This window comes from Rhamphochromis longiceps, linkage group LG6 (genome assembly GCF_057381845.1).
Source record: "Rhamphochromis longiceps isolate RC_006_pf linkage group LG6, R_longiceps_female_GT1.1, whole genome shotgun sequence".
Classification (NCBI taxonomy): domain Eukaryota; kingdom Metazoa; phylum Chordata; class Actinopteri; order Cichliformes; family Cichlidae; genus Rhamphochromis; species Rhamphochromis longiceps.
Genome location: NC_140562.1, coordinates 8,484,892 through 8,503,922, shown reverse-complemented (window position 1 = coordinate 8,503,922; position 19,031 = coordinate 8,484,892). Strand labels below are relative to the sequence as shown.

At 30.7% G+C, this 19,031-nt stretch overlaps 1 pseudogene across 1 annotated transcript in view; it reads left to right on the top strand.

The window, feature by feature from the left end:
* The window catches only part of LOC146667453 (tRNA (guanine(26)-N(2))-dimethyltransferase-like), a 62,211-nt pseudogene that overhangs the window by 2,404 nt on the left and 40,776 nt on the right, over positions 1–19,031 (top strand). Inside the window, exon 2 of the transcript XR_014911930.1 lies at positions 2,004–2,138. The product of XR_014911930.1 is annotated as a tRNA (guanine(26)-N(2))-dimethyltransferase-like (transcript). The remainder of the gene's footprint in view (positions 1–2,003; positions 2,139–19,031) is intronic.

Below are 19,031 nucleotides of genomic sequence, written 5' to 3'. Positions count from 1 at the left end.
TATCGTTATGGGGTCTTGCTATATGCTATGACACAAACATAGCACAGTTGTAAGTATCATAGTTTCTAGGCTCTAAGGCTTTTTGTCAGTTTAATAGTGAGCTTTACAAGATTGATGTCCGTGCTCAAGGTTGGCACAGGCCTAAGTTCGCTTATGACCACTAGAGCTGGAAACAAGACCTCAAGCAATCCTAAGGCTAATTAGCGCGGCTAGCATTTTAATATCTGTTAAATGGTGTCATTGCTAACATATACCTGTTTTACAGCATGGTGAGTAGCGAGAACGCTAAGTTATTGTTAGCTTCGATAAGAAAAATGTGAAGATGTAATATTACCATGAGCTATATGCTAATGTTATTCACTCAAGCAAACATCTGTTACTGATTTGCTGCTTTCTAATATCTATGTTTATTTCTGGATATACCTATACCTACGTGCTTATATTACATCCCATATAAAGGGTGACAACGGCAGTAACTATAAATGACCATAAATTAACTGTAAATTACATTGCAGTGAGCTCCATTCTTATAGTTTTATTACGTGCACACGCAGTTGGCAACCGTAACCAAGGCGAGTGTTTAAATGCACTTCCACAACGTTCCATTCGTTCTTTTGTGCTCGCTCGTGAACTTGTCTTGACCTGCTCCAAACTCAGCTTGTGGAAAGATAACTTTTGGAGAATATTTCTACAGAAAGCGGAATTTACTAGAAAGCGACAGTACAAACGACTCGAAGAAGTCGTTTGTACTGTCGCTTTATGACGTGTTTCGTCATAACAGCAAAGCTGGCTCGCTCGTCGTGGATCCGGACTCATTGAAAGTCACCTGGCTGGTACGTTTCAAAGATTCTTCAATTATTTTAAGAGTCACTAGACAACTATAATAATTTAACAAGTTCCAGTGTGAATATCAAATTTTAATGTGATCAAAATATGTGTATTCCAAGATTTTTCCCGGTAAATTGCTTGTATGCTTTAAATTTTGCGGGACAGCTGTAGAATTTATTAACGAGTGGCGTATGAATGTGAAAAAAGATGTTACTTTGATTGAAGGCTTCAAATTTGACACTGCCCCCCAATAAAATGGTTAAACTAGCTTAACGGACAAAGATTAGTAAAATACTCCCCAAAAAAAGAATAAAAATAAAATCAGTTTCTATGGTAACAGCATTTCGTCACAATGATAGAACATAAAGGTGAACACACCAGATCCCCTGTAGCTCCTAACATCATTTTCTTCTCTGGATCAAAAGCTTCATTAGGTAAACTATAACGTTTTTTCCCAGCTACATAACGCAGTGATAAAAAAAAAAATCAAAATAAAATAATATAAAAATAATATTGAAAACATTAAGCATAGTCAAAATAATCATGAAGTCAAACCTTTATGTGTGTGTTTTATTTTGTGTTTTATTTTAAAAATATGTGCTTGGAGTTCCACTGCCTTTGTTTGTATTGGGAACATTTAGGACATGAAATTGGTACATTAAACCTCTGATGCTGTTTCAAAATGTGTTACATTGTTAATGAAAGAATTGTAATAAATAAATAAGAGAATGAGCTGCCTAGTTAGTTATACATTTCCTGTAGTATATTTATGTAACAAGCTATTTATGTCCAGTTATTTAAAAATGAGTACCTATTATCCATTACCTACTCCAACGTAGTGTTTGCATAAAGGTTTAAAAAGGACAAATAAAACAAAATGAATGTATACAAAATAAAATAGTGTTACCATAAAAGTGTAGTGTGCACAGAGTGAGCTGCCTTGGTGGAGGTTTGGTGCTCTTCTATTAAAAATGGATGCTTCACTTAATGATGTGAACTTAGTTGACATCTTTTGATCTCACATGAAAAAGTCGAAGTGTCACTCAGTCTGACATAAATGTAGCCAAAAATGCTCTTCTGTCATCATCTGCTCAAACTAACAGATGTAGGTCTGTTGCTTTAGCACTGGCTGTTTATTACATTCCTAATGTTATTTTAAACTTGTTTCCTTACAGACTGTCTTGACTATGTGGTTGAGCGTCCTGCGGAAGAAGGCCTTCCTCAAGTCATCAGGATCCTGGATGATAGTCTCCTGAACGCCATCTCTTCTGATGAAACACAGGACACTGATGCCCAGCGTGTCGGTGACGGTGAGTATATCCCTCCCTCAGTCTTCCCCTTTTCTCATAAAGAACTGGATGCTGATGCGTGTCAGCGAAGTGCAAGATGAAAAAACCCTCCCTGAAAATGAGGAATCAATGCTGGAAAGTCATTTTATTACACTGAGGTCTGTTTGTTGCAAATATCTTTCACTTGTCTTTATGTCTTGTAATATTTAAGTGTGTATTTATGTCTTCTAGTGCTGGTAAGTAACTTTCTTGCACTGAGGTCTGTTTATTGCAAATATCTTTGACTTGTTTTTATGTCTTATAATGTTTATGTGTGTATGTATGTCCTGTAATGTTTATGTGTGTATGTATGTCTTGTATTGCTGGTAAGTAACTGTCATGCACCGAGGTCTGTTTGTTTCAAATATCTTTGACTTGTTTTTAAGTCTTGTAATGTTTATGTGTGTATGTATGTCTTGTAATGTTTATGTCTGTATGTATGTCTTGTATTGCTGTTAAATGTGTATGTATGTCTTGTATTGCTGGTAAGTAACTTTCTTGCACTGAGGTCTGTTTGTTTCAAATATCTTTGACTTGTTTTTATGTCTTGTAATGTTTATATTTGTATTTATGTCTTATATCCCTGGTAAGTAACTTTCTTGCACTGAGGTCTGTTTGTTGCAAGTATTTTTCACATGTTTTTTTGTCCTGTAATGTTTATATGTGTATTTATGTCTTGTATTGCTGGTAAGGAACTTTCTTGCACTGAGGTCTGTTTGTCGCAAATATCTTTGACTTGTTTTTATGTTTTATAATGTTTATATTTGTATTCATGTCTTGTATTGCTGGTAAGTAACTGTCATGCACCGAGGTCTGTTTGTTGCAAATATCTTTGACTTGTTTTTATGTCTTGTAATGTTTATGTGTGTATTTATGTCTTGTATTGCTGGTAAGTAACTGTCATGCACTGAGGTCTGTTTGTTGCAAATTTCTTTGACTTGTTTTTATGTCTTGTAATGTTTATATTTGTATTTATGTCTTGTATTGCTGGTAAGTAACTTTCTTGCACTGAGGTCTGTTTGTTTCAAATATCTTTGACTTGTTTTTATGTCTTGTAATGTTTATATTTGTATTTATGTCTTATATCCCTGGTAAGTAACTTTCTTGCACTGAGGTCTGTTTGTTGCAAGTATTTTTCACATGTTTTTTTGTCCTGTAATGTTTATATGTGTATTTATGTCTTGTATTGCTGGTAAGGAACTTTCTTGCACTGAGGTCTGTTTGTCGCAAATATCTTTGACTTGTTTTTATGTTTTATAATGTTTATATTTGTATTCATGTCTTGTATTGCTGGTAAGTAACTGTCTTGCACTGAGGTCTGTTTATTGCACATATCTTTCACTTGTTTTTATGTCCTGTAATGTTTATGTGTGTATGTATGTCTTGGATTGCTGGTAAGTAACTTTCTTGCACTGAGGTCTGTTTGTTGCAAATATCTTTGACTTGTTTTTATGTCTTGTAATGTTTATATGTGTATGTATGTCTTGTATTGCTGGTAAGTAACTGTCATGCACTGAGGTCTGTTTATTGCAAGTATTTTTCACATGTTTTTTTGTCCTGTAATGTTTATATGTGTATTTATGTCTTGTATTGCTGGTAAGTAACTTTCTTGCACTGAGGTCTGTTTGTCGGAAATATCTTTGACTTGTTTTTATGTTTTATAATGTTTATGTGTGTATTTATGTCTTGTAATGTTTATATGTGTATGTATGTCTTGTAATGTTTATGTGTGTATGTATGTCTTGTATTGCTGGTAAGTAACTGTCATGCACCGAGGTCTGTTTGTTGCAAATATCTTTGACTTTTTTTTATGTCTTGTAATGTTTATGTGTGTATTTATGTCTTATATTGCTGGTAAGTAACTTTCTTGCACTGAGGTCTGTTTGTTGCAAATATCTTTCACTTGTTTTTATGTATTATAATGTTTATGTGTGTATGTATGTCTTGTAATGTTTATGTGTGTATGTATGTCTTGTATTGCTGGTAAGTAACTGTCATGCACCGAGGTCTGTTTGTTGCAAATATCTTTGACTTTTTTTTATGTCTTGTAATGTTTATGTGTGTATTTATGTCTTATATTGCTGGTAAGTAACTTTCTTGCACTGAGGTCTGTTTGTTGCAAGTATCTTTGACTTGTTTTTATGTTTTATAATGTTTATGTGTGTATGTATGTCTTGTATTGCTGGTAAGTAACTGTCATGCACCGAGGTCTGTTTGTTGCAAATATCTTTGACTTTTTTTTATGTCTTGTAATGTTTATGTGTGTATTTATGTCTTGTATTGCTGGTAAGTAACGTTCTTGCACTGAGGTCTGTTTATTGCAAATATCTTTGACTTGTTTTTATGTTTTATAATGTTTATGTGTGTATGTATGTCTTGTAATGTTTATGTCTGTATGTATGTCTTGTATTGCTGTTAAATGTGTATGTATGTCTTGTATTGCTGGTAAGTAACTTTCTTACACTGAGGTCTGTTTGTTTCAAATATCTTTGACTTGTTTTTATGTCTTGTAATGTTTATGTGTGTATGTATGTCTTGTAATGTTTATGTCTGTATGTATGTCTTGTATTGCTGTTAAATGTGTATGTATGTCTTGTATTGCTGGTAAGTAACTTTCTTGCACAGAGGTCTGTTTGTTTCAAATATCTTTGACTTGTTTTTATGTCTTGTAATGTTTATATTTGTATTTATGTCTTATATCCCTGGTAAGTAACTTTCTTGCACTGAGGTCTGTTTGTTGCAAGTATTTTTCACATGTTTTTTTGTCCTGTAATGTTTATATGTGTATTTATGTCTTGTATTGCTGGTAAGGAACTTTCTTGCACTGAGGTCTGTTTGTCGCAAATATCTTTGACTTGTTTTTATGTTTTATAATGTTTATGTGTGTATTTATGTCTTGTATTGCTGGTAAGGAACTTTCTTGCACTGAGGTCTGTTTGTTGCAAATATCTTTCACTTGTTTTTATGTCTTGTAATGTTTATGTGTGTATGTATGTCTTGTATTGCTGGTAAGTAACGTTCTTGCACTGAGGTCTGTTTATTGCAAATATCTTTGACTTTTTTTTATGTCTTGTAATGTTTATGTGTGTATTTATGTCTTGTATTGCTGGTAAGTAACTGTCATGCACCGAGGTCTGTTTGTTGCAAATATCTTTGACTTTTTTTTATGTCTTGTAATGTTTATGTGTGTATTTATGTCTTGTATTGCTGGTAAGTAACGTTCTTGCACTGAGGTCTGTTTATTGCAAATATCTTTGACTTGTTTTTATGTTTTATAATGTTTATGTGTGTATGTATGTCTTGTAATGTTTATGTGTGTATGTATGTCTTGTATTGCTGGTAAGTAACTGTCATGCACCGAGGTCTGTTTGTTGCAAATATCTTTGACTTTTTTTTATGTCTTGTAATGTTTATGTGTGTATTTATGTCTTGTATTGCTGGTAAGTAACGTTCTTGCACTGAGGTCTGTTTGTTGCAAATATCTTTCACTTGTTTTTATGTCTTGTAATGTTTATGTTTGTATTTATGTCTTGTATTGCTGGTAAGTAACTGTCATGCACCGAGGTCTGTTTGTTGCAAATATCTTTGACTTTTTTTTATGTCTTGTAATGTTTATGTGTGTATTTATGTCTTGTATTGCTGGTAAGTAACTTTCTTGCACTGAGGTCTGTTTGTTGCAAGTATCTTTGACTTGTTTTTATGTTTTATAATGTTTATGTGTGTATGTATGTCTTGTATTGCTGGTAAGTAACTGTCATGCACCGAGGTCTGTTTGTTGCAAATATCTTTGACTTTTTTTTATGTCTTGTAATGTTTATGTGTGTATTTATGTCTTGTATTGCTGGTAAGTAACGTTCTTGCACTGAGGTCTGTTTATTGCAAATATCTTTGACTTGTTTTTATGTTTTATAATGTTTATGTGTGTATGTATGTCTTGTAATGTTTATGTCTGTATGTATGTTTTGTATTGCTGTTAAATGTGTATGTATGTCTTGTATTGCTGGTAAGTAACTTTCTTGCACTGAGGTCTGTTTGTTTCAAATATCTTTGACTTGTTTTTATGTCTTGTAATGTTTATGTGTGTATGTATGTCTTGTAATGTTTATGTCTGTATGTATGTCTTGTATTGCTGTTAAATGTGTATGTATGTCTTGTATTGCTGGTAAGTAACTTTCTTGCACTGAGGTCTGTTTGTTTCAAATATCTTTGACTTGTTTTTATGTCTTGTAATGTTTATATTTGTATTTATGTCTTATATCCCTGGTAAGTAACTTTCTTGCACTGAGGTCTGTTTGTTGCAAGTATTTTTCACATGTTTTTTTGTCCTGTAATGTTTATATGTGTATTTATGTCTTGTATTGCTGGTAAGTAACGTTCTTGCACTGAGGCCTGTTTGTCGCAAATATCTTTGACTTGTTTTTATGTTTTATAATGTTTATGTGTGTATTTATGTCTTGTAATGTTTATGTGTGTATTTATGTCTTGTATTGCTGGTAAGGAACTTTCTTGCACTGAGGTCTGTTTGTCGCAAATATCTTTGACTTGTTTTTATGTTTTATAATGTTTATATTTGTATTCATGTCTTGTATTGCTGGTAAGTAACTGTCTTGCACTGAGGTCTGTTTGTTCCAAATATCTTTCACTTGTTTTTATGTCTTGTAATGTTTATGTGTGTATTTATGTCTTGTAATGTTTATGTGTGTATTTATGTCTTGTATTGCTGGTAAGGAACTTTCTTGCACTGAGGTCTGTTTGTCGCAAATATCTTTGACTTGTTTTTATGTTTTATAATGTTTATATTTGTATTCATGTCCTGTATTGCTGGTAAGTAACTGTCTTGCACTGAGGTCTGTTTATTGCAAATATCTTTCACTTGTTTTTATGTCCTGTAATGTTTATGTGTGTATGTATGTCTTGTAATGTTTATATGTGTATGTATGTCTTGGATTGCTGGTAAGTAACTTTCTTGCACTGAGGTCTGTTTGTTGCAAATATCTTTCACTTGTTTTTATGTCCTGTAATGTTTATGTGTGTATGTATGTCTTGTAATGTTTATATGTGTATGTATGTCTTGTATTGCTGGTAAGTAACTGTCATGCACTGAGGTCTGTTTATTGCAAGTATTTTTCACATGTTTTTTTGTCCTGTAATGTTTATATGTGTATTTATGTCTTGTATTGCTGGTAAGTAACTTTCTTGCACTGAGGTCTGTTTGTCGGAAATATCTTTGACTTGTTTTTATGTCTTGTAATGTTTATGTGTGTATGTATGTCTTGTATTGCTGGTAAGTAACTGTCATGCACCGAGGTCTGTTTGTTGCAAGTATCTTTGACTTGTTTTTATGTTTTATAATGTTTATGTGTGTATGTATGTCTTGTATTGCTGGTAAGTAACTGTCATGCACCGAGGTCTGTTTGTTGCAAGTATCTTTCACTTGTTTTTATGTCTTGTAATGTTTATGTTTGTATTTATGTCTTATATTGCTGGTAAGTAACTTTCTTGCACTGAGGTCTGTTTGTTGCAAGTATCTTTGACTTGTTTTTATGTTTTATAATGTTTATGTGTGTATGTATGTCTTGTATTGCTGGTAAGTAACTGTCATGCACCGAGGTCTGTTTGTTGCAAATATCTTTGACTTTTTTTTATGTCTTGTAATGTTTATGTGTGTATTTATGTCTTGTATTGCTGGTAAGTAACGTTCTTGCACTGAGGTCTGTTTGTTGCAAATATCTTTGACTTTTTTTTATGTCTTGTAATGTTTATGTGTGTATTTATGTCTTGTATTGCTGGTAAGTAACGTTCTTGCACTAAGGTCTGTTTATTGCAAATATCTTTGACTTGTTTTTATGTCTTATAATGTTTATGTGTGTATTTATGTCTTGTATTGCTGGTAAGTAACGTTCTTGCACTGAGGTCTGTTTATTGCAAATATCTTTGACTTGTTTTTATGTCTTATAATGTTTATATTTGTATTTATGTCTTATAATGTTTATTTGTGTATTTATGTCTTATAATTTTTATATGTGTATTTATGTCTTATAATGTTTATATTTGTATTTATGTCTTATAATGTTTATTTGTGTATTTATGTCTTATAATGTTTATGTGTGTATGTATGTCTTGTATTGCTGGTAAGTAACTTTCTTGCACTGAGGTCTGTTTGTTGCAAATATTTTTAACTTGTTTTTATGTCTTGTAATGTTTATATGTGTATGTATGTCTTGTATTGCTGTTAAATGTGTATGTATGTCTTGTATTGCTAGTAAGTAACTTTCTTGCACTGAGGTCTGTTTATTGCAAATATCTTTGACTTGTTTTTATGTCTTATAATGTTTATATTTGTATTTATGTCTTGTATTGCTGGTAAGTAATTTTCTTGCACTGAGGTCTGTTTATTACAAATTTCTTTGACTTGTTTTTATGTCTTACAATGTTTATATGTGTATGTATGTCTTGTATTGCTGTTAAATGTGTATGTATGTCTTGTATTGCTGGTAAGTAACTGTCTTGCACTGAGGTCTGTTTATTGCAAATATCTTTCACTTGTTTTTATGTCATGTAATGTTTATGTGTGTATGTATGTCTTGTATTGCTGTTAAATGTGTATGTATGTCTTGTATTGCTGGTAAGTAACTGTCTTGCACTGAGGTCTGTTTATTGCAAATATCTTTGACTTGTTTTTACGTCTTACAATGTTTGTGTGTGTATGTATGTCTTGTATTGCTGGTAAGTAACTGTCTTGCACTGAGGTCTGTTTATTGCAAATATCTTTCACTTGTTTTTATGTCATGTAATGTTTATGTGTGTATGTATGTCTTGTATTGCTGTTAAATGTGTATGTATGTCTTGTATTGCTGGTAAGTAACTGTCTTGCACTGAGGTCTGTTTATTGCAAATATCTTTGACTTGTTTTTATGTCTTACAATGTTTATGTGTGTATGTATGTCTTGTATTGCTGTTAAATGTGTATGTATGTCTTGTATTGCTGGTAAGTAACTGTCTTGCACTGAGGTCTGTTTATTGCAAATATCTTTCACTTGTTTTTATGTCTTACAATGTTTATGTGTGTATGTATGTCTTGTATTGCTGTTAAATGTGTATGTATGTCTTGTATTGCTGGTAAGTAACTGTCTTGCACTGAGGTCTGTTTATTGCAAATATCTTTGACTTGTTTTTATGTCTTACAATGTTTATGTGTGTATGTATGTCTTGTATTGCTGTTAAATGTGTATGTATGTCTTGTATTGCTGGTAAGTAACTGTCTTGCACTGAGGTCTGTTTATTGCAAATATCTTTGACTTGTTTTTATGTCTTATAATGTTTATATTTGTATTTATGTCTTGTATTGCTGGTAAGTAACTTTCTTGCACTGAGGTCTGTTTGCTGCAAATATCTTTGACTTGTTTTTATGTCTTATAATGTTTATATTTGTATTTATGTCTTGTATTGCTGGTAAGTAACGTTCTTGCACTGAGGTCTGTTTGTTGCAAATATCTTTGACTTGTTTTTATGTCTTGCAATGTTTATGGGTGTGTATATGTTTTGTATTGCTGGTAAGTAACTTTCTTGCAATGAGGTCTGTTTATTGCAAATATCTTTGACCTGTTTTTATGTCTTATAATGCTTATATTTGTATTTATGTCTTATAATGTTTATGTGTGTATGTATGTCTTATAATGTATATGTGTGTATTTATGTCTTATAATGTTTATGTGTGTATTTATGTCTTATATTGCTTGTAAGTAACATTCTTGCACTGAGGTCTGTTTGTTGCAAATATCTTTCACTTGTTTTTATGTCTTGTAATGTTTATGTGTGTATTTATGTCTTATAATGTTTATGTGTGTATTTATGTCTTATAATGTTTATGTGTGTATTTATGTCTTATAATGTTTATTTGTGTATTTATGTCTTGTATTGCTGGTAAGTAACTTTCTTGCACTGAGGTCTGTTTATTGCAAATATCTGTGACTTGTTTTTATGTCTTATAATGTTTATATTTGTATTTATGACTTATAATGTTTATGTGTGTATTTATGTCTTGTATTGCTGGTAAGTAACGTTCTTGCACTGAGGTCTGTTTGTTGCAAGTATTTTTCACATGTTTTTATGTCTTGTAATGTTTGTGGGTGTATATATGTTTTGTATTGCTGGTAAGTAACGTTCTTGCACTGAGGTCTGTTTATTGCAAATATCTTTGACTTGTTTTTATGTCTTATAATGTTTATATTTGTATTTATGTCTTATATTGCTGTTAAGCAACTTTCTTGCACTGAGGTCTGTTCATTCCAAATATCTTTGACCTGTTTTTATGTCTTGTAATGTTTATATGTGTATTTATGTCTTGTATTGCTGTTAAGTAACGTTCTTGCACTGAGGTCTGTTTGTTGCAAGTATTTTTCACATGTTTTTATGTCTTGTAATGTTTATGTGTGTATTTATGTCTTGTATATCTGGTAAGTAACGTTCTTGCACTGAGGTCTGTTTGTTGCAAACATCTTTGACGTGTTTTTATGTCTTATAATGTTTATATTTGTATTTATGTCTTATAATGTTTATTTGTGTATTTATGTCTTATAATGTTTATATTTGTATTTATGTCTTATAATGTTTATGTGTGTATTTATGTCTTATATTGCTGGTAAGTAACGTTCTTGCACTGAGGTCTGTTTGTTGCAAATATCTTTGACTTGTTTTTATGCCTTATAATGTTTATGTGTGTATTTATGCCTTATAATGTTTATGTGTGTATTTATGTCTTATATTGCTGGTAAGTAAATTTCTTGCACTGAGGTCTGTTTATTGCAAATATCTTTGACTTGTTTTTTTGCCTTATAATGTTTATGTGTGTATTTATGCCTTATAATGTTTATATGTGTATTTATGTCTTGTATTGCTGGTAAGTAACGTTCTTGCACTGAGGTCTGTTTATTGCAAATATCTTTGACTTGTTTTTATGTCTTGCAGTGTTTATGTGTGTATTTATGTTTTGTATTGCTGGTAAGTAACTTTCTTGCACTGAGGTCTGTTTATTGCAAATATCTTTGACCTGTTTTTATGTCTTATAATGCTTATATTTGTATTTATGTCTTATAATGTTTATGTGTGTATTTATGTCTTATAATGTTTATGTGTGTATTTATGTCTTGTATTGCTTATAAGTAACGTTCTTGCACTGAGGTCTGTTTATTGCAAATATCTTTGACCTGTTTTTATGTCTTATAATGCTTATATTTGTATTTATGTCTTATAATGTTTATGTGTGTATTTATGTCTTATAATGTTTATGTGTGTATTTATGTCTTATAATGTTTATATGTGTATTTATGTCTTGTATTGCTTATAAGTAACGTTCTTGCACTGAGGTCTGTTTATTGCAAATATCTTTGACCTGTTTTTATGTCTTATAATGCTTATATTTGTATTTATGTCTTATAATGTTCATGTGTGTATTTATGTCTTATAATGTTTATGTGTGTATTTATGTCTTATAATGTTTTTGTGTGTATTTATGTCTTGTATTGCTTGTAAGTAACGTTCTTGCACTGAGGTCTGTTTGTTGCAAATATCTTTGACTTGTTTTTATGTCTTGTAATGTTTATGTGTGTATTTATGTCTTGTATTGCTGGTAAGTAACTTTCTTGCACTGAGGTCTGTTTATTGCAAATATCTTTGACTTGTTTTTATGTCTTATAATGTTTATGTGTGTATTTATGTCTTGTAATGTTTATGGGTGTGTATATGTCTTGTATTGCTGGTAAGTAACTTTCTTGCACTGAGGTCTGTTTGTTGCAAGTATTTTTCACATGTTTTTATGTCTTGTAATGTTTATATTTGTATTTATGTCTTGTATTGCTGGTAAGAAACTTTCTTGCATTGAGGTCTGTTTGTTGCAAATATCTTTGACTTGTTTTTATGTCTTATAATGTTTATGTGTGTATTTATGTCTTGTAGTGTTTATATTTGTATTTATGTCTTGTATTGCTTGTAAGTAACGTTCTTGCACTGAGGTCTGTTTGTTGCAAATATCTTTGACCTGTTTTTATGTCTTATAATGTTTATATTTGTATTTATGTATTGTATTGCTGGTAAGTAACGTTCTTGCACTGAGGTCTGTTTATTGCCAATATCTTTGACGTGTTTTTATGTCTTATAATGTTTATATTTGTATTTATGTCTTGTATTGCTGGTAAGTAACGTTCTTGCACTGAGGTCTGTTTATTGCAAATATCTTTGACCTGTTTTTATGTCTTATAATGTTTATATTTGTATTTATGTCTTGTATTGCTGGTAAGTAACTTTCTTGCACTTAGGTCTGTTTATTGCAAATATCTTTGACCTGTTTTTATGTCTTATAATGTTTATATTTGTATTTATGTCTTGTATTGCTGGTAAGTAACTTTCTTGCACTGAGGTCTGTTTATTGCAAATATCTTTGACCTGTTTTTATGTCTTATAATGTTTATATGTGTATTTATGTATTGTATTGCTGGTAAGTAACGTTCTTGCACTGAGGTCTGTTTGTTGCAAGTATTTTTCACATGTTTTTATGTCTTGTAATGTTTATATTTGTATTTATGTATTGTATTGCTGGTAAGTAACGTTCTTGCACTGAGGTCTGTTTGTTGCAAGTATTTTTCACATGTTTTTATGTCTTATAATGTTTATATTTGTATTTATGTCTTGTATTGCTGGTAAGTAACTTTCTTGCACTGAGGTCTGTTCATTGCAAATTTCTTTGACCTGTTTTTATGTCTTATAATGTTTATATTTGTTTTTATGTCTTATAATGTTTATATTTGTATTTATGTCTTAAAATTTTTATGTGTGTATTTATGTCTTGTATTGCTGGTAAGTAACTTTCTTGCACTGAGGTCTGTTTATTGCAAATATCTTTGACCTGTTTTTATGTCTTATAATGTTTATATGTGTATTTATGTCTTATATTGCTGGTAAGTAACTTTCTTGCACTGAGGTCTGTTTATTGCAAATATCTTTGACTTGTTTTTATGTCCTGTATTGCTGGTAAGTAACGTTCTTGCACTGAGGTCTGTTCATTGCAAATATCTTTGACTTGTTTTTATGTCTTGTATTGCTGGTAAGTAACTTTCTTGAACTGAGGTCTGTTCATTGCAAATATCTTTGACTTGTTTTTATGTCTTGTAATGTTTATGTGTGTATGTATGTCTTGTATTGCTGGTAAGTAACTTTCTTGCACTGAGGTCTGTTTGTTGCAAAATTCTTTGACTTGTTTTTATGTCTTGTAATGTTTATATTTGTATTTATGTCTTGTAATGTTTATGTGTGTATTTATGTCTTGTATTGCTGGTAAGTAAGTTTCTTGCACTGAGGTCTGTTCATTGCAAATATCTTTGACGTGTTTTTATGTCTTGTAATGTTTATGTGTGTATTTATGTCTTGTATTGCTGGTAAGTAACTTTCTTGCACTGAGGTCTGTTTGTTGCAAAATTCTTTGACTTGTTTTTATGTCTTGTAATGTTTATATTTGTATTTATGTCTTGTAATGTTTATGTGTGTATTTATGTCTTGTATTGCTGGTAAGTAAGTTTCTTGCACTGAGGTCTGTTCATTGCAAATATCTTTGACGTGTTTTTATGTCTTATAATGTTTATATGTGTATTTATGTCTTATATTGCTGGTAAGTAACGTTCTTGCACTGAGGTCTGTTTGTCTCAAATATCTTTAACTTTTTTTTATGCCTTATAATGTTTATGTGTGTATTTATGTCTTATAATGTTTATGTGTGTATTTATGTCTTGTAATGTTTATTTGTGTATTTATGTCTTGTAATGTTTATTTGTGTATTTATGTCTTGTATTGCTTGTAAGTAACTTTCTTGCACTGAGGTCTGTTTGTTGCAAATATCTTTGACCTGTTTTTATGTCTTATAATGTTTATATGTGTATTTATGTCTTATATTGCTGGTAAGTAACTTTCTTGCACTGAGGTCTGTTTATTGCAAATATCTTTGACCTGTTTTTATGTCTTATAATGTTTATATGTGTATGTATGTCTTATATTGCTTGTAAGTAACGTTCTTGCACTGAGGTCTGTTTGTTGCAAATATCTTTGACCTGTTTTTATGTCTTATAATGTTTATATGTGTATTTATGTCTTATATTGCTGGTAAGTAACTTTCTTGCACTGAGGTCTGTTTATTGCAAATATCTTTGACTTGTTTTTATGTCCTGTATTGCTGGTAAGTAACGTTCTTGCACTGAGGTCTGTTTATTGCAAATATCTTTGACGTGTTTTTATGTCTTGTAATGTTTATATGTGTATTTATGTCTTATATTGCTGGTAAGTAACGTTCTTGCACTGAGGTCTGTTTATTGCAAATATCTTTGACTTGTTTTTATGTCTTGTAATGTTTATGTGTGTATTTATGTCTTGTATTGCTGGTAAGTAACTGTCATGCACTGAGGTCTGTTTGTTGCAAATTTCTTTGACTTGTTTTTATGTCTTGTAATGTTTATATTTGTATTTATGTCTTGTATTGCTGGTAAGTAACTTTCTTGCACTGAGGTCTGTTCATTCCAAATATCTTTGACCTGTTTTTATGTCTTATAATGTTTATATGTGTATTTATGTCTTATATTGCTGGTAAGTAACGTTCTTGCACTGAGGTCTGTTTATTGCAAATATCTTTGACTTGTTTTTATGTCTTGTAATGTTTATGTGTGTATTTATGTCTTGTATTGCTGGTAAGTAACTGTCATGCACTGAGGTCTGTTTGTTGCAAATTTCTTTGACTTGTTTTTATGTCTTGTAATGTTTATATTTGTATTTATGTCTTGTATTGCTGGTAAGTAAGTTTCTTGCACTGAGGTCTGTTCATTCCAAATATCTTTGACCTGTTTTTATGTCTTATAATGTTTATATGTGTATTTATGTCTTATATTGCTGGTAAGTAACGTTCTTGCACTGAGGTCTGTTTATTGCAAATATCTTTGACTTGTTTTTATGTCTTGTAATGTTTATGTGTGTATTTATGTCTTGTATTGCTGGTAAGTAACTGTCATGCACTGAGGTCTGTTTGTTGCAAATTTCTTTGACTTGTTTTTATGTCTTGTAATGTTTATATTTGTATTTATGTCTTGTATTGCTGGTAAGTAAGTTTCTTGCACTGAGGTCTGTTTGTTGCAAATATCTTTGACTTGTTTTTATGTCTTATAATGTTTATATGTGTATGTATATCTTGTATTGCTGGTAAGTAACTTTCTTGCACTGAGGTCTGTTTATTGCAAATATCTTTGACCTGTTTTCATGTCTTATAATGTTTATATTTGTATTTATGTCTTATATTGCTTGTAAGTAACGTTCTTGCACTGAGGTCTGTTCATTGCAAATATCTTTGACCTGTTTTTATGTCTTATAATGTTTATATTTGTATTTATGTCTTATATTGCTGGTATGTAACGTTCTTGAACTGAGGTCTGTTCATTGCAAATATCTTTGACCTGTTTTTATGTCTTATAATATTTATATTTGTATTTATGTCTTATATTGCTGGTAAGTAACTTTCTTGCACTGAGGTCTGTTTATTGCAAATATCTTTGACCTGTTTTCATGTCTTATAATGTTTATATTTGTATTTATGTCTTATATTGCTTGTAAGTAACGTTCTTGCACTGAGGTCTGTTTATTGCAAATATCTTTGACTTGTTTTTATGTCCTGTATTGCTGGTAAGTAACGTTCTTGCACTGAGGTCTGTTTATTGCAAATATCTTTGACGTGTTTTTATGTCTTGTAATGTTTATATGTGTATTTATGTCTTATATTGCTGGTAAGTAACGTTCTTGCACTGAGGTCTGTTTATTGCAAATATCTTTGACTTGTTTTTATGTCTTGTAATGTTTATGTGTGTATTTATGTCTTGTATTGCTGGTAAGTAACTGTCATGCACTGAGGTCTGTTTGTTGCAAATTTCTTTGACTTGTTTTTATGTCTTGTAATGTTTATATTTGTATTTATGTCTTGTATTGCTGGTAAGTAACTTTCTTGCACTGAGGTCTGTTCATTCCAAATATCTTTGACCTGTTTTTATGTCTTATAATGTTTATATGTGTATTTATGTCTTATATTGCTGGTAAGTAACGTTCTTGCACTGAGGTCTGTTTATTGCAAATATCTTTGACTTGTTTTTATGTCTTGTAATGTTTATGTGTGTATTTATGTCTTGTATTGCTGGTAAGTAACTGTCATGCACTGAGGTCTGTTTGTTGCAAATTTCTTTGACTTGTTTTTATGTCTTGTAATGTTTATATTTGTATTTATGTCTTGTATTGCTGGTAAGTAAGTTTCTTGCACTGAGGTCTGTTTGTTGCAAATATCTTTGACTTGTTTTTATGTCTTATAATGTTTATATGTGTATGTATATCTTGTATTGCTGGTAAGTAACTTTCTTGCACTGAGGTCTGTTTATTGCAAATATCTTTGACCTGTTTTCATGTCTTATAATGTTTATATTTGTATTTATGTCTTATATTGCTTGTAAGTAACGTTCTTGCACTGAGGTCTGTTCATTGCAAATATCTTTGACCTGTTTTTATGTCTTATAATGTTTATATTTGTATTTATGTCTTATATTGCTGGTATGTAACGTTCTTGAACTGAGGTCTGTTCATTGCAAATATCTTTGACCTGTTTTTATGTCTTATAATATTTATATTTGTATTTATGTCTTATATTGCTGGTAAGTAACTTTCTTGCACTGAGGTCTGTTTATTGCAAATATCTTTGACCTGTTTTCATGTCTTATAATGTTTATATTTGTATTTATGTCTTATATTGCTTGTAAGTAACGTTCTTGCACTGAGGTCTGTTTATTGCAAATATCTTTGACTTGTTTTTATGTCTTGTAATGTTTATGTGTGTATTTATGTCTTGTATTGCTTGTAAGTAACGTTCTTTTACTGAGGTCTGTTTGTTGCAAATATCTTTGACTTGTTTTTATGTCTTGTAATGTTTATATTTGTATTTATGTCTTGTAATGTTTATGTGTGTATTTATGTCTTGTATTGCTGGTAAGTAACGTTCTTGCACTGAGGTCTGTTTATTGCAAATATCTTTGACTTGTTTTTATGTCTTGTAATGTTTATATTTGTATTTATGTCTTGTAATGTTTATGTGTGTATTTATGTCTTGTATTGCTGGTAAGTAAGTTTCTTGCACTGAGGTCTGTTCATTGCAAATATCTTTGACGTGTTTTTATGTCTTATAATGTTTATATGTGTATTTATGTCTTATATTGCTGGTAAGTAACGTTCTTGCACTGAGGTCTGTTTGTCTCAAATATCTTTAACTTTTTTTTATGCCTTATAATGTTTATGTGTGTATTTATGTCTTATAATGTTTATGTGTGTATTTATGTCTTATAATCTTTATATTTGTATTTATGTCTTGTAATGTTTATGTGTCTATTTATGTCTTGTATTGCTGGTAAGTAACTTTCTTGCACTGAGGTCTGTTTATTGGAAATATCTTTGACTTGTTTTTATGTCTTATAATGTTTATGTGTGTATTTATGTCTTATAATGTTTATGTGTGTATTTATGTCTTATAATCTTTATATTTGTATTTATGTCTTATAATGTTTATTTGTGTATTTATGTCTTGTATTGCTTGTAAGTAACGTTCTTGCACTGAGGTCTGTTTGTCTCAAATATATTTGACTTGTTTTTATGTCTTATAATGTTTATATTTGTATTTATGTCTTGTAATGTTTATGTGTGTATTTATGTCTTGTATTGCTGGTAAGTAACTTTCTTGCACTGAGGTCTGTTTATTGCAAATATCTTTGACTTGTTTTTATGTCTTATAATGTTTATGTGTGTATTTATGTCTTGTATTGCTGGTAAGTAAGTTTCTTGCACTGAGGTCTGTTCATTGCAAATATCTTTGACGTGTTTTTATGTCTTATAATGTTTATATGTGTATTTATGTCTTATAATGTTTATTTGTGTATTTATGTCTTATATTGCTGGTAAGTAACTTTCTTGCACTGAGGTCTGTTTATTGCAAATATCTTTGACCTGTTTTCATGTCTTATAATGTTTATATTTGTATTTATGTCTTATATTGCTTGTAAGTAACGTTCTTGCACTGAGGTCTGTTCATTGCAAATATCTTTGACCTGTTTTTATGTCTTATAATGTTTATATTTGTATTTATGTCTTATATTGCTGGTATGTAACGTTCTTGAACTGAGGTCTGTTCATTGCAAATTTCTTTGACCTGTTTTTATGTCTTATAATATTTATATTTGTATTCATGTCTTATATTGCTGGTAAGTAACTTTCTTGCACTGAGGTCTGTTTGTTGCAAATATCTTTGACCTGTTTTTATGTCTTATAATATTTATATTTGTATTCATGTCTTATATTGCTGGTAAGTAACTTTCTTGCACTGAGGTCTGTTTGTTGCAAATATCTTTGACCTGTTTTCATGTCTTATAATGTTTATATTTGTATTTATGTCTTATATTGCTTGTAAGTAACGTTCTTGCACTGAGGTCTGTTCATTGCAAATATCTTTGACTTGTTTTTATGTCTTATAATGTTTATATGTGTATGTATATCTTGTATTGCTGGTAAGTAACTTTCTTGCACTGAGGTCTGTTCATTGCAAATATCTTTGACCTGTTTTTATGTCTTATAATGTTTATATTTGTATTTATGTCTTATATTGCTGGTATGTAACGTTCTTGAACTGAGGTCTGTTTATTGCAAATATCTTTGACCTGTTTTTATGTCTTATAATGTTTATATTTGTATTTATGTCTTATATTGCTTGTAAGTAACGTTCTTGCACTGAGGTCTGTTTGTTGCAAATAACTTTGACCTGTTTTTATG